Source organism: Melanostigma gelatinosum, assembly GCF_949748355.1.
Source record: "Melanostigma gelatinosum genome assembly, chromosome: 22".
NCBI classification, from domain to species: Eukaryota; Metazoa; Chordata; class Actinopteri; order Perciformes; family Zoarcidae; genus Melanostigma; species Melanostigma gelatinosum.
In genome coordinates, this window is record NC_136655.1 from 7,070,418 (window position 1) to 7,084,682 (window position 14,265).

General features: G+C 44.4%; 1 protein-coding gene across 1 annotated transcript in view; it reads left to right on the forward strand.

Annotated features, from left to right (window-relative positions):
- The first annotated feature begins 11,708 nt into the window (after nucleotides 1–11,708).
- Nucleotides 11,709–14,265, forward strand: part of plxna4 (plexin A4) — a 199,726-nt gene continuing 197,169 nt past the window's right edge. Inside the window, exon 1 of the mRNA XM_079294703.1 lies at nucleotides 11,709–11,790. The gene's annotated coding sequence lies outside the window, so the exon portion shown is untranslated. The remainder of the gene's footprint in view (nucleotides 11,791–14,265) is intronic.

A 14,265-nucleotide genomic window follows, 5' to 3' on the forward strand; every position in this document is an offset into this window, starting at 1 on the left:
AAGTACGGCCTTATCTTCCTCGAAAGTTCAACGTTTTGGGAAATGCGAGTATCTTCCTTCTTGCCAAAAGTTAATGACTCTAATGTCTGTACAGTAAATGTGAAATTACAAACCGTAGCAGTTAGCGTAGCTTAGCACGAGGACAGGAAACGGGGAGAAACTGCTCCGTCCAAAAGGTATCACAATTTGCCGATACCAGCATCTCCGAGGCTCACAGTTGAACGGGTTATATCTCATGTGTTTAATCCTTTCAAAACCGGAGCAATAAAAATGTCACTTTGTGGTTTCATGGAGCTGGATTAGTTCTCTGCAGGTGCAGTAACTTCCTGGAGTCTCTTGCCTGCGAACCTCACGGTGCCAAAAAGACTCCGGGAAGCGACTGCGGCCAAGAAATAGTCCCTTAACATTGAACAATGTTTCTTTAAAAGCATTCAGTCTTCATGTGATAACTTGTGTTTGTATGGCACAGTCCTGTGCGTGTCCACGCTGCTGGTTCAATATCTGAGCTGGTGACATGGAAGGGGTTGAAAGGAAAGAGAGGATGCAGCAGAAGAGGCAGACCGAGAGAGAGAGAAGGTGGGAAGAGATGGGAGAGATTAGGGATTGATTATTGATTGCTGTGGAGTTGTCAGGAGGCATAGTCTATTTTCCTTTTGTTTGTGTGTGTGTGTTTCCCCCCCCCCCTACTCTCTCCATTATCGACCGAGAGGGAGATTGGTGGAGAAAGAGAGTCACACAAAAGATTCATGCCACTTCTCCTTCATTTACCCTCGCTGCTTCACTGTCTCTGCTTTTGTTATGCACTCATTTTCCTCTCTGTGTTTAGAAATATTGACTTTCGAACCAAGTTTAGACAATAGAAAACAACACAAGGCAGGACGGAGGAAGACAGAAGGAAAGAAGAAAGAAAAAAAAACACACGCACCTTATTAGGAAGCAGAGCATAATCAGCATGAAGGAAGAAAAACAACCCTCCAGTTTCCAATTCCCAAATCAAACAAGCTCTCATTAAAACCTCGTTGTCCCCAGTCGTCTCACAAATCACTTCCACAAATTCCATTTCATGGAAGCACACACATTTCACCCCAAGACAGAAACCAAACATAATCCTATGCTTCATTTCCATTCAAATAACTTAAATCCGAGGGATTCTTATCAATGATCACAGCTACAGATTTCGCCGTCCATCAGCATTTACCAGTGTGTGTGTGTGTGTGTGTGTGTGTGTGTGTGTTTCTTTTTACATGTCAATATAATTCCCAGACTCAATTATTCCATTAAGGAGACAGTGCCCAGTCGCATGCAGTGACTAAATCAACAACATCTGACACACACACACACACACACACACACACACACACACACACACACACACACACACACACAAGTCTGATTTAAACACTGAACAGTCAATCAGCTATTTCCAGTTAAGGGTGAGAGTGTTTGTTCTTGTCCGTATGTGTGTGTGTGTGTGTGTGTGTGTGCGTGTGTGTGTGTGTGTGTGTGTGTGTGTGTGTGTGTGTGTGTGTGTGTGTGTGTGTGTCATTCTGAACAGTGGGTGTTCCTATTCTTTGGTTGAATTTTCCCCTTTTCCAGAGGCTTGTCTCCTTGAGCAGTGGGGAACATTAATCCACGTCAGTCTTTGTAAATTGTGTGTGTGTGTGTGTGTGTGTGTGTGTGTGCGTGTGTTTTTGTCTCGGTCAGTGTAACTGTGTCTGTAGTGTGGGGTGTGTGTGAGAGAATGTGAGTGAGGAGCAAAAAAGAAAACAGTCCATGTTTTTTGTAACTGTGATTTGGGTGTGTATGTCTCTCCTACACACACACACACACACACACACACACACACACACACACAGGTTCCTGTGTGTGACTGGCATGCTGAGTGCAGGCTGCAGCACAGTGTCCTGCTCTCCTTATTCTTCGACGGAAGGACTCCACACTGAATGAGTTGTCTTGGGACATAAACACACACACTCACACAAAAGTTCACATTTCTGTACTTCTACACTTGTGAGGACTCTCAGCCTCGATCTTAACCTTATCCATTCCTACTATATGAAAACTCCACCCAGTCTACAAGCCTTACCCCCCAAAGAGCCCTTCTAAGTCCCCACTACAGAAATGTAAGCTCAGAATTGGTGACATTGACACGGCAGCTGCTTATTTTTAATATAGTTTTTTTTTTAAATTGTACTTATTTATTTTGTCATGTATGTATAACACAGTTTGCCTGTGACACAATTGTGTGTGCGTGTGTGTGTGTGTGTGTGAGTTGCTACACACACAAACTGTTGGTAGATGTATTGGTTCAATAATGGACAACAACATACTGTTTCTCTCCCTCACAACAGCAAAAAACAAAAAAAAGCATTATTGACATTGGCGTTGCTGTCTTTAGCGCTTCCAATGAACCAAGGACAACACATTGCCATGGCAAGAGGTGACATCATAGTGACATCACGTACCCCAGCATAGCCATAATCTGCAGCCCCAAAACATCTCAAACATGCTAATCTTGAGCACATAAATCATCAAAAGCTTGAAAAAATACAATACAACCTACAGAACACGAATAAAGAAGAAAGAATCTTGCTCTCTCTGTCTCTCTTTTACACACACACACACACACACACACACACACACACACACACACACACACATGTATCCTGATATATAACTGTTGTAAGGCTGGGTGACGTTTCCAGAAGCAGGTGATAAACAGCAGTTTTCCTCAGTGTGTGAAACGGTCCCCTAAATGTCACCTTGTGGAAATGCAGCACAGACTCTGGCTGACAAGCACTGCTGTATGCCAACACACACACACACACACACACACACACACACACACACACACACACACACACACACACACACACACACACACACACAGATAAAGCTTCATAGGGTAAATACTGTATACTGTAAGGAGCACCAGCTCCCTCTTCATCAATGCTTTATAGTCTTTTTTCACATTCAGTGCTTTACCTCAGTTGCTCAAGTATAGAGCTATACACTTTTTTTAATGGCTCGCTCTACCTGTCAAACACACATGACTTGAATATTTTCTTGAACCTGGAGTGGATTCATGCATTAATAATCCCTTCCAAGCATTTCTTGAATTTAGGGGCGATTGGTACCTCTGCATGACAGAAAATGATGATACGACAGATATCGTTCGATTTGCAGCACTAACTTGGCAAATGGAAAGGGAGGATCAACTGTCCTTACCAATTAACCAATTACCAATTGTAGGCCTATCTTGAGGTTGATTTATCATTTCCTTAGATGTTACTTCCTTTCCATCTGTTCGAACAGTACGATGCCCCAGTGACTGCCACTAAAACAGCAGCAACCTGTAGACAGGAACGTAAAGATCCCATGCTTTGGCACGATGTAAATATGTGTGCAATATGTGTGAGGAAGAGAGCGAGGATAGAAAATGAGCGGGATCGCTCACACCATCTCTCCACTTTCAATCAATAACCCTGTGATTCTATTAGACATTGATTGCATCTGAATCCCAGATCCCAAGTCACAAATGTGATTATAAAATGGCCAGTCTTGACACTTTATTGAAAACAATGAGGCTGGAAAGAGAAACTGGAGGAAGGAGGGAGTGGGAGTGACTGGCTGGGGAAAGATGAATTAATCTTCTGCTTGTCAGCTTGCAGAAGTCTTCTCCTTCATCGCCTTCTTCTTTTGTGCGATTGTGGCGCAAGTCTGTGTTTACGTGCGAGCAGAAATGTGCATGTTCTTGGAAAGATGGGAGTCTGGTGTGTGTGCACTGAAATAGAAACAATGTTGAAGAGCTACTACCAATACAGTATTTGCATTGTGTTCCCCTTACCTTACCTCAGATAAATATATGTATTTAAATACAAGAAAAATTCGAAATGAGTTCACATTTTACTGATGTGTTCAGTGACCTATTGCAAAATATGTTCATTAACAAAATTAACAAGATTTTCTTGTCATTTTGATTTGTAGTCGTCTCATATTAACGTCATTTCTAGGAGGTAAGAGTGCCTCATGCATAAGTGCAGAGCTGGACTTACACTGTAGATGAAAGATCTGCATTGTGTGTGCTTCCTGAACTGATCATCAACAGAAACCAGCCAAATCTATTGCCGTGTTTACAAGAACTCCAGATGCAAACAACTCAGCATCAGCGAACATGAATCATTTAAATACAGCTCTTGTGTCGCGTAAGTCCCTGAATTAAAAGATCTGTCAATCTTTGTGGGAGCCGTAGCAGATTTCAGTCTTGTGTTTTGAATTTCATGCTGGAGTGGCTTCCCTCTTCTTTACGTTTGGATTACAAATTGTGCCTTTTTATAAAACATCTGCCAAGGCAGCAATTCGTCTCGCTAGAAAGCACAGCATTTGTCCTCACATAATGTCTGATCGCCAGCTCCTTTCTTTGGGGGTCTTCATTCGTCTGCTTCATTCGGTGTGGGGGTTGGCTTGTTTTAATTCCCCTGTAGCAGGAGTGGGAGGTGGGCTGATGTGTTGCTCTGTGTCCACATGATGCAGTGGAGAATAAAAGGAACAACTTCGAATTTGCATGCAGGGCCACGCGTTTGCAAGCCTGCCTGTCTGAGTAGGTGTACCAAAATATGTGTCTGTATTTTTCGCCGAGTGCTTTTGCCGGAATCATCAGATGTCCATGACTAAACTGCTGTGTGTGTATTTCAGTTTACCCAATTCCTTCTGCCATGAAAAGCTGTGGTGGAACTATTTTCTAACCCTTATTTGTGACACAACCGTAGACTGAAATATCAGTTTCACCTTTTACTGCGGCACATTTTCTCTACCTGGAAGTAAAATTGCTCGCAAAAAGCGCAGCTTTTATCTCCCAGTGTCCTCATTTGCTTCTATTCTGTTCACCAAAAAGGCTTACACGCGGTTTGAACAGTTTGTTCTGATCAGACTGGATTTTCCCCTTGACCTTAATAGATACGCAGTGTACCGTTTTGGTTTGTGTGCCCGGTACCTTTTTTTTGGCAATTATTTATTTATTTTATCGCGGAAACATCACAAGCAAAGCAGAGTGGGATTATAAAAGTATTACAACGACCACGGTACAAACGATTCAATGAAGGATTATCGAAGGCAGGGTTGCTCCAGGACGAATGCATGAAAAGGGATTTCTTCAGTGACTCTGACTGCACGTGCAAGCAGCAAACACTGCATCTCGGGCCTCCATTGAAATGTTTTCATAAAGAAGCTCCCCTGCATATTATAAGACAAACAGGCCTGGGTGTGTTGAATGCTCTCCCTCAGCTTTTGCGAATCAAATCGGCACAGCATGTTTGTGTTCTTGTTGTTCAGTGCCGACAGATTACAGCAATATGATGTTTTTTTCTTCATTCACATATTCCTAGCGTTGCAACATTGTAGCGTTTCTGTCTGCACGCCTGAGTGTTTCGCAGTTGTTTGTTACCAAAGTGCAGCAGTTCCTCTGTCCAAACCCCCCCCATGCAAAATGAATATGACATAGTCTGCCGCTCATTATTATGGTACATACAGCGCTTTCTGGCAGAGTGCAATGCCACTGCAGGTTTATGACATGTGTTCATGCATGCATAATTACACAATTTACAGCTCTTCCATGAGACTCGGAAGACAATGATCAATTTAAAATGTAAATGCGTTTCCTCCGTGTTCAATCAATTAAGAGCGAAAATAACATTTGTGGGTAATTTAATGCCCCCCCCCCCTCCTTATCTTATCACTGGTGCTCATCATGTATCATCGTGAATGGGCTGCATCAAGATTAAGACACATTTTAGACTATATTCAGTGATTGAATGCTTGATATACGTTCTGTGATATGTTTTTGCCCTTTAGAAACTTTCCTGTCGTCATATATTCAACAAGCTGTATTCAGACACATGTCAGACTGATTTCAAGTGACACATGTTTGTGCATGCTGGCGTGTTTGCTGTTCGCACTGAAGGCCATATCTGCTTTTTGCGGTTTACTGCAGACCAGCTAGACCCCAAATTACTTCATTACACGCACAAAGACATCCTTGGAAATACTCGTGCAGTTAAAGCCAAAAATGTAACAATGAATAAATATCACAGGACACGACTGTCTGAAAATGTGGACAAAATAAAGCTATTACGCATAGAGGATGTGATAACACACATACATTTGGCCAATGGATGCACTCCAAGAGGGAAGTGGCGAGAGGAACAGTGATAGTGTGTGATGTGGAACGGTGCCAGTCGATATTGTGCTGAAAGCTCCCGGTCGAGTTGGTGAAAGACACTTTCTAGAGATTACGTCCACAGACTACAGCGACGGACTCTCAGAACCGTCAGTGTGACAAAAAGAGAGCGGACTGATGAGTGAAATAGAAGTGACCTCTCATTCCAGACCGTCTGGACTGAGGCCAACAGTACGCCGCTGGGCGCCACCGTGGCTGACCGTCGGCTGTCGTTTTTTTTTGTTGCAGTTTGTCCGCCATCATTGGCTCTAGCTTTGCCCTCATCAGCAGCTGTTTGGACATTTTGTGAGCATGTTGAATTTGCAGCGGAGGCCACTGGCGAGAGGGAGCTCTCTGAGTGATTGTCATACATATATCCCTTTATCTTTCAACATCTGCCTCTTGTCATCTTTTTCCGCGTTCAAAAGACCAACAGGGAAAACAATGTTTGTTCCAATTTAGAGTGACTTGGAAATTGTGCGTCTGTGGCGCTTCCTGTAATGCAGTAATTCCTGTAAGGCGGTGGATGTAAAGGGACCTCAGGATAAAGTGGAGACAGATTAACTGTGTGCTCCCCATTGTGCCTGCTTCCTTTTTTACAACTTTATCTTTGTTTGCTCTTTGCTTGCATAATATGTGTCCCCTGACCATCTGCAGTGCCCATCCCAAGAGTTTAATTCCGGGGGGACAGAGAAAGCCACGGTGGGGGTTGGTTGGCTCGGAATGGATCTCCATGGACATGAGCTTGGATCTCTGGAGAAATGGCTGGCAGAACATCGACTCACCTGGCCCTGCAGTGTGTTGGTTCAGACACACACACACACACACGGCTATGTGGACAGACAGACAGGCAGCTGCTAGCTTGATGGGGAGGCTGATGGAGATGATACATGGATGGATAAACACACCGGATGGAATAAAAACTGAAACACATATTTACACAAAAAGCATTAACTCATCAATATGCAAACTAACTAATTATATGCCTGAGTGACATACCCAACACGCCCGTGCATCCACCCCCACGCACTCCACCCTTACACACACACACAACATACAAGTCAGCTTCAATATAATTTGCTGTCCAGTAGCTCTCAAAATAGACAGAAAATTGAAAACCTATTTACAATCCAAATCAATGGGATATCAGAGTGTCATTCATTGCGCCCATCCAGCGCATAAAACTTCATTAGCTCGGCGACATGCTCATAGATTTTGTACGAAAATGAGACATCATGGATGAGGCCGACATATCCAGTGTTTCAGTGTGATTCGAACCAGGAGGAATTAAGTCTTTGAGAGGGTGAAGGGAATGGACGTACACCCTTATGAAGATGGACACACAAAATCCGGCATCGCCATTGGCAGCTCATACATATCCTCATCGCTCGGATAGAAATGACTTGCAAATTGACCATAAAGCAGCTATATACACGGTTTGTATACGGGAGTTAGCAGCCTTCCGCATTGAGGGATATACAGTGGCAGATGTGTGATGAATGTCTATTATGTGGGTAATACAGTGTGTGTGTGTGTGTGTGTGTGTGTGTGTGTGTGTGTGTTGGGGCTTGCAGGGGAAAGGGGAAGACCCACGGGAACAGTGTACCACTGTGGGGTGATCTCTGTTTCCCCCACAGGCTTAAGATAAACCATGTACAGCTGTGTTTAAAGGGGTTCACTGAGTTAATTCAAAAGGACACTGGGACGCAATGCAGGCTTACGTGTAGCCACACACACGCACACACACACATGCGCACACACACACACAGTTTTCGGCAAGAGTAGAGGAGAGCTGCTGAAACAACACCGTGCCAGCTGTCAATAGGGTCCACACAGACACACTCCCTCCAACCCACTTGACTGCATTAAAAAGGAGGCTTCATCAAAGCCATTCATGTTGCCTCCATAAGTCATCGTCTCATTTGGAAGACAAATGGGGAAGTCAGATCGGTCAGTGCATTTTGATAAAGAGCCGAGCACCGAGGCAGCGTCCCCGTCTCCTCCGCAGGCTTTCACTCAGCAGGACCAGATCCGCTGAACTTTAGCTCTCACTCAGCAAAATGAACACGTCCATTAACATGTCTTTGTATCAATGCCAGACAAAAAGACAACAAAACAGCTCACTAATGGATGGTTGTGGTCAGATTGTTTCGCCAACTGCTGTTTCCAAGATGAGGAATGAACTTTGGATCTCAACTTTTCAGCTGACATGGACTTGAAGTCTTTAAAATGCTCTAAATTTGAAATGTCAACGTTTACAATTCCATTACATGTTGTTCACTCCATCTGCTAAGAATGTCAAGAATGGACCTTGTGGCTGGATTGCGTACAGCTGCTGAGCAGATGTCATGTTTATGGTCTCGTATATAGTTTTACATAAAGGGTTGCAGGCACCAATATCATTGTATATTATCAGTATATTATAAATATTTGTCTTTTATGCCATGCCTGACCTGCATGTCCATTTTCTACTTATTTGATCAATATGTTTAAACCAAGTGTATAAATAATCATGAAAAAAAATCACGCCTTGAATTAATTGATGCTCATGCAGCACAACCATAGGATGGAACTCCTGTGATAAAACATAATTAAACCGACCCATTATCGTTCGGTCAAAGCATGTTTGATGGACCAGTGACTTGAGCATTCATTTGATGAGGTCATGCGACGCTGACCCTTCATGGAATGACTGTTGCCACTGTAGATTGCAGCGCTATTGATTTGCGGTGCTTTTGAAAGCTATCTGATATTGAGATCCACAGACTGTTGATTTAGGGCTGTGTTTGTGTTGAATAATTAAATGAATTGCAGTGGGTTTGTTGATATCTTTGCATTTTCATCCTTCAGATGACTCCAAGAGATACTTGCAGAGTGTGTCTGAAGGACCTAAGTATAATAAATGAACAAATATCTGACACATACTGAAATCAATGGCCTGTCAGATCCTGATTTGGGCAAATATAGGGACAACCCCCAAACACAGCTATTGTTGATTTATTGTGTGAATTGATTTACAAGGGGTCAGGCTTCTTCAGAGGTGACATTGGGCTTTATAAATGTGTTTTTATTTGTTTACAAAAAGCCCCCCCCCCAGTCCATTATTTGATCATTTCAAACCCATAGACCTTTATTTTAAATTCAAGCAGAGGCCCCAACGCTTCCAAATATACCAGGCTGAATCTCATGGGAATCAGCAAACAAACACCAGACTCAATACCACCGTTTGACGTCCGCCATTAATACCCATCACGAACAGGCATGTTTGTTTAAAATATTTTCCCACAAATTATAGCACGAGATTTACTCGAGTTCAGCACAGGCTCCCTGTTATGTGCGACCATTTTACAGGGTGACTGTCTCTTTTGCAGTAGCTCCGCCGAGGCAAGAACAGGTACACAGGTGGGCGAGATTACAGTCACGTGACTCCAATATGTCGTTAATTGGGCTGCGACACGTTCCTGTTTGTTTACAATCAGGAACGTCGCTTAAACGTTGACAATGTGTACTTTGAAGCCTCAACTTGAGTCTAAATGAGTGCTGAAGATGCATTTGAACGAAGGAGTTCACTTGGTTGACAGGCAGCTGTGGGACATGTTGGCGGTAAGTGTTTATCCTTTGCACAGCGGCTTCGGCGTCATTTGGTTTACACACGCGACCTAAATTAGCGGCCAGTGTTTGTTGTTTTTCGATGCTTTTCAGAGGCGGCCGCTCATTGTATCACTTGTCTGCCTTGTCGTCACGTTTCCGTCACGTGTGTATCTCATTCGGGTGTTTACTGTTGCCGTTGTACGTTTGTAAACATTTAGTTGAAATCCAAGCAGAAACAGTGAACATGGTCGCACAGCACTGCAGGGCCAGTGAATCACTTTGTCTCGGTTTGTGGGTTGTCAGTGGCTGTAAAGTGTCTCCGGCCTGTAGGTGGGGCTCTGATGCAGTGTTTCAAAGCGAGGAACTCCTCTGGAAGTGAGATCAGGGAGGGAGGGAGGGGGAGAGCTGCAAGATAAACGGTCAGGGGGGCGCATGCAACATTTCTCATAAAGTTCTTTTTTTTTTTTTTCATCAAGTCATAGTTTTTCTTTGAGCCCCAAACCCCTGCTTCCCACCACTGACTGAAATACCAACATTCATTTAAAAGTTATCTCATGAAATGGAAACGAAAGAAACGTCAACATTGACTCAATGTTGCGTGCAGTATTTAGTCGACCTTGATGGGTTTTATTTATTTATTTATTTTTCATCGAAGGAAATAAGGAACAGGCTTCGTAGCCTATTATATGAAACAGGTATATCCCATGCGCCTCACATCCTGCTTATTTCGTTCAAGACATGATTACATAATTAGGCCTTTTAGAATATTAATTGCTTCAAATCTATACGGGGGGAGGATACACTCCCGAAGCATGTTAACAGATCATCAAAGAACAACAATGCTAAATCCCTCACATGCAAGTCTCGTAATTATGTTCCTATGTTGCCTAATCTCCATCTTTAAATGATCCTGCCATCAGATATTCAAATCCGATGATCAGATCATTTCAACCCTGCATTGTAAATTCCCCTTTGGCATTGCCAAATCCCATTCTGAACGGGATGACTGCATTACATAAACGTCTCTCTAAAAGCACGAGCTCTACAAAGCACGAGCTCTCTTTAAGCTCATATCGTTCATATCCTTGTTTTCTTGGGTGGAAAATAGCCATCAGTGGTGCAGATTGAACTTGAAAATCAACTCCTTAAAAGTAGTTTTAAACGGACTGACACTAAAAGTCTACGTGAAACTGCCCTGGTGGAATTGTCTTTGATCGATATAGATAATAAACGTGATTATGGTAATATGTTTATTTTTGTATAGTGCTCATTAATGCGCTCTAAGCCTCTTTAGGGTTGTTGCCAGAGACTTACAAATTAAACCCAAACGCAGCCCCTTTTCCAAAACCCGAGATGCCACAGCGGGCGAGGCAGCATCCTTGGTACCCCCCCCCCCCCCCCCCCCAGTCGCTCGGTCCTTCCCCAGCCTCAAGATCCGCTGCAAACTCCGGGGCAGCGCGCGCCTCTCTCTCTCTCTTTCGCCCCCCATGCCCCTCCCGCACTCCCTCTCTCCCATTCGCACTCCGCTGCAGCACCCTCGGCAGCTCAGTTGAGCAGGAGCACCGCACTGAGTCACATCTATGCACACACGCTCTCTACACACACACGCACGCACGCACAGCCTCCTGCGGTATCCCGTAGACGGCGCAGCGGCTTTTCCAGCGGCATACAAAGTGCGTCCTCGCCGGGGAATGGGAGGTGCGGTTCCCGGGTCTCAGAGCGCTCAGAGCGGCGTAGCGAGGTCCTGCTGATCGGAGGACGCTACTGGAAGTCTGCTGCTATGTCTCTCGCATGTGCAGGAATCGCCTTCTAACTACACCACCCGGGATTTAAAGTGGACAAGGCGTCTGATCAGGATATAACATTATTCTAAGCATTTCTCGTTTTTTGGGGGGAGTAAGAAGGAGTTGGGGGGGATTGCTCTGGACGTGCCTCTTATCCGCAGTGTCGCTGCGCCTGTGAAGTGATATCTGCATAGATTACAGGTAAGGAAAGAGGCTTTCTCACGGCGTTAGTTCCCACAGACAGGACTGTGTGTACAGGGTGCTTCGGTGCCGTTTTTTGCCAGGTTTTGGGTTGTGAGGTTGCCACTGCACCAGCCCAGGTGACGGGAGGCGTGTTGCACCTGTTCTAGCTGCGCCATGCCCGCTCTGCGCACTCCGGGCGGGTTTCCTACCGAACCTGTCCATTTGGATCGTAGGCTCAAACTAGACCCCGAAGAAGAATTGCAGAGCATTTTAATGGGCTGCTATTTCTCTCAACTTGGGACCCATCATTGACTAGATTCCCTCCGTTGGCGCTTCATATCATCCATGCCCTTCACTGTAAGCCAGGGAGAGAGCTGCATGCCCAAATTGTGCGTGTTCCTCTTGCAGCGTTAACTCTGAAGGTTAGACACACCAATATTTTTGTCGGGGATTCCGCGTCTGATTTAAGCAGTGCCTTCGGGGACAAGCCCAGTGCGTATAGGACCAGCATGTCGTGGCGCGTGGACTGCGATTGGGATTTCAGTGGTGTCTCGGCTCTAAATCGTTGGAAATTTGGAAATTTGGAAATTTGTTCAGGATGCTTAGCAACTATAATTTCGTGACATGTTAAAGGTTGATGCGGAAAACATTGGGAGTTAAAATATTGTGAGTTGTAAGGTCTTTAAATACGTGCCGTTTTAGAGCATGTGCTGCATCTTTGGGGTGACTCTCTGTAGCCTGAAACTATTGAAGCATCATACGCCTTTCCAAACGGGTTCTTTATCACATCAGGGTTTCACAATGGGGCAACATGGATTATATTCTCGTATATCTGCCTTTAAAAAAAAATAAAATAAAAAAACTCCTCTTAGCCAGTGTGTGTCTATATGCGTAATTTTTTAGACTGCACGTTCATCATTATAAGAGTTGGGTCTGCTGTGTTTTGTATTTTAAGGAAAACCCACGTTGCGTTGCGTGATAATACGTGCATTTCCCGGCTTCTCGCTGGGAAACGTCTCCTCAAAAAGCATTTGAACTTGACCAATGTGGCCCAGACTTTAGGGACGCTGAAGGAACGGAAAACATGGTCTGACTGTGATATCTACAGGGACTTATCCTCTCTGTGGTGGGCAGTAAGGCAGCTGCTGAGGTTCATGTGACTTTATCTTAAGTCCTGGAATTGTCCTGGAAGTCCTGGAACTGAGCTCAGCCTCCTCCTGTTTGGTCCGCACATAGAGTGAGCCAGGAGACGTTGTGATGAATGTTTAAGACATCGTGTTATACCTTCAACGTTGTCTTCACACAATTCATTTGTGCTGTAGATGTGTCCTGACTTTACTGCCAAAGCGTTGTTGTTTTTTTTGCCTGCACTCTAGATGTACACAAGGCTGGTGAAATGGTCATTTCTGTTTGAATGGGAGCGTTTGTTGGACCTTGAGTTGATTTTTCTAGACATTTAAGCAAGGGAGGAAACAGTGCAGGCTTCTCAGCACATGCTATAGTTTTAACCATGTGAATCCCTGATCCACTTTGTCTCCATCCTGCACCAACACCCCCCCCCCCCCCCTTGCCCTCCTCCCGTCCTCCCTTCCTCCCACCCTCCATTGCACCTCATGTGCAGGAAACAGCTGCTGGAGCCGATGCAAAATGCAGATCCCCCTCCAGTACAGCAGTCGCACCGAGTACTGTGAGCCCCTCTGCCGGTTTCCTCCTCCCTCGATCCACCTGCACCTCCAGACTCAATGCATCAATTCAGTGTCGCCCATCCAAACGCTCTTTGCTTCGACTCTTAATGTTCACCGTTGTGTTGTTGCTTGTGCACGGGTGTCTTGCAAGAACACATTTTGAGTCGTGTGGGTTATTCTTGTTTTACAACGATCCCAATAAAAAGATTACACACAGAGCGTGGCTGAGGGGACGAGGTTATATCCTGGAGAAACCATGAGGGGCAGTGTGACTTCACCGGCTGGTACAGCGGACAGATCGATCCCATATGATAGGCGTTCCTTGGCATCAATTTAAATTATGTTTCAGCTGTGCAGTAACATGATGTGTGTGTGTGTATATTGGATAATTAATCAAAATATGCACATGTTTATTGACATGTATAGACGACAGAATTTTAAAACCTTTTTTCCACAGCAGATGTTTATGTATGTTTACATGTGCTTTGATGAGACGTGATAAGATACTGCTGGCTGATGTGTGGTTTGTTAGTGGATGTTTAACTGTGTGTATAGCTTGCAGTTGTGAGGCAAAGGAGAGTAGATCACTCACTAGCAGGCTGACGTTCCTCTGCTTATCTGTGTCAGTGTGGCTGTCTGGCAGGCTTGACTGTAGCGTAGGCCTGTGTGTGTCTGCTCTCAACTGAATTTCTGAAAGTTCCAATTTGTGCATTAGTCATCTTTTAGGATGTGTGTGTGTGTGTTTATATGTTCTGCTGCTGTCAAGGTTTCAAGGGAAAGACATTTAGTCCCTGGGCAGCTTGAGAAT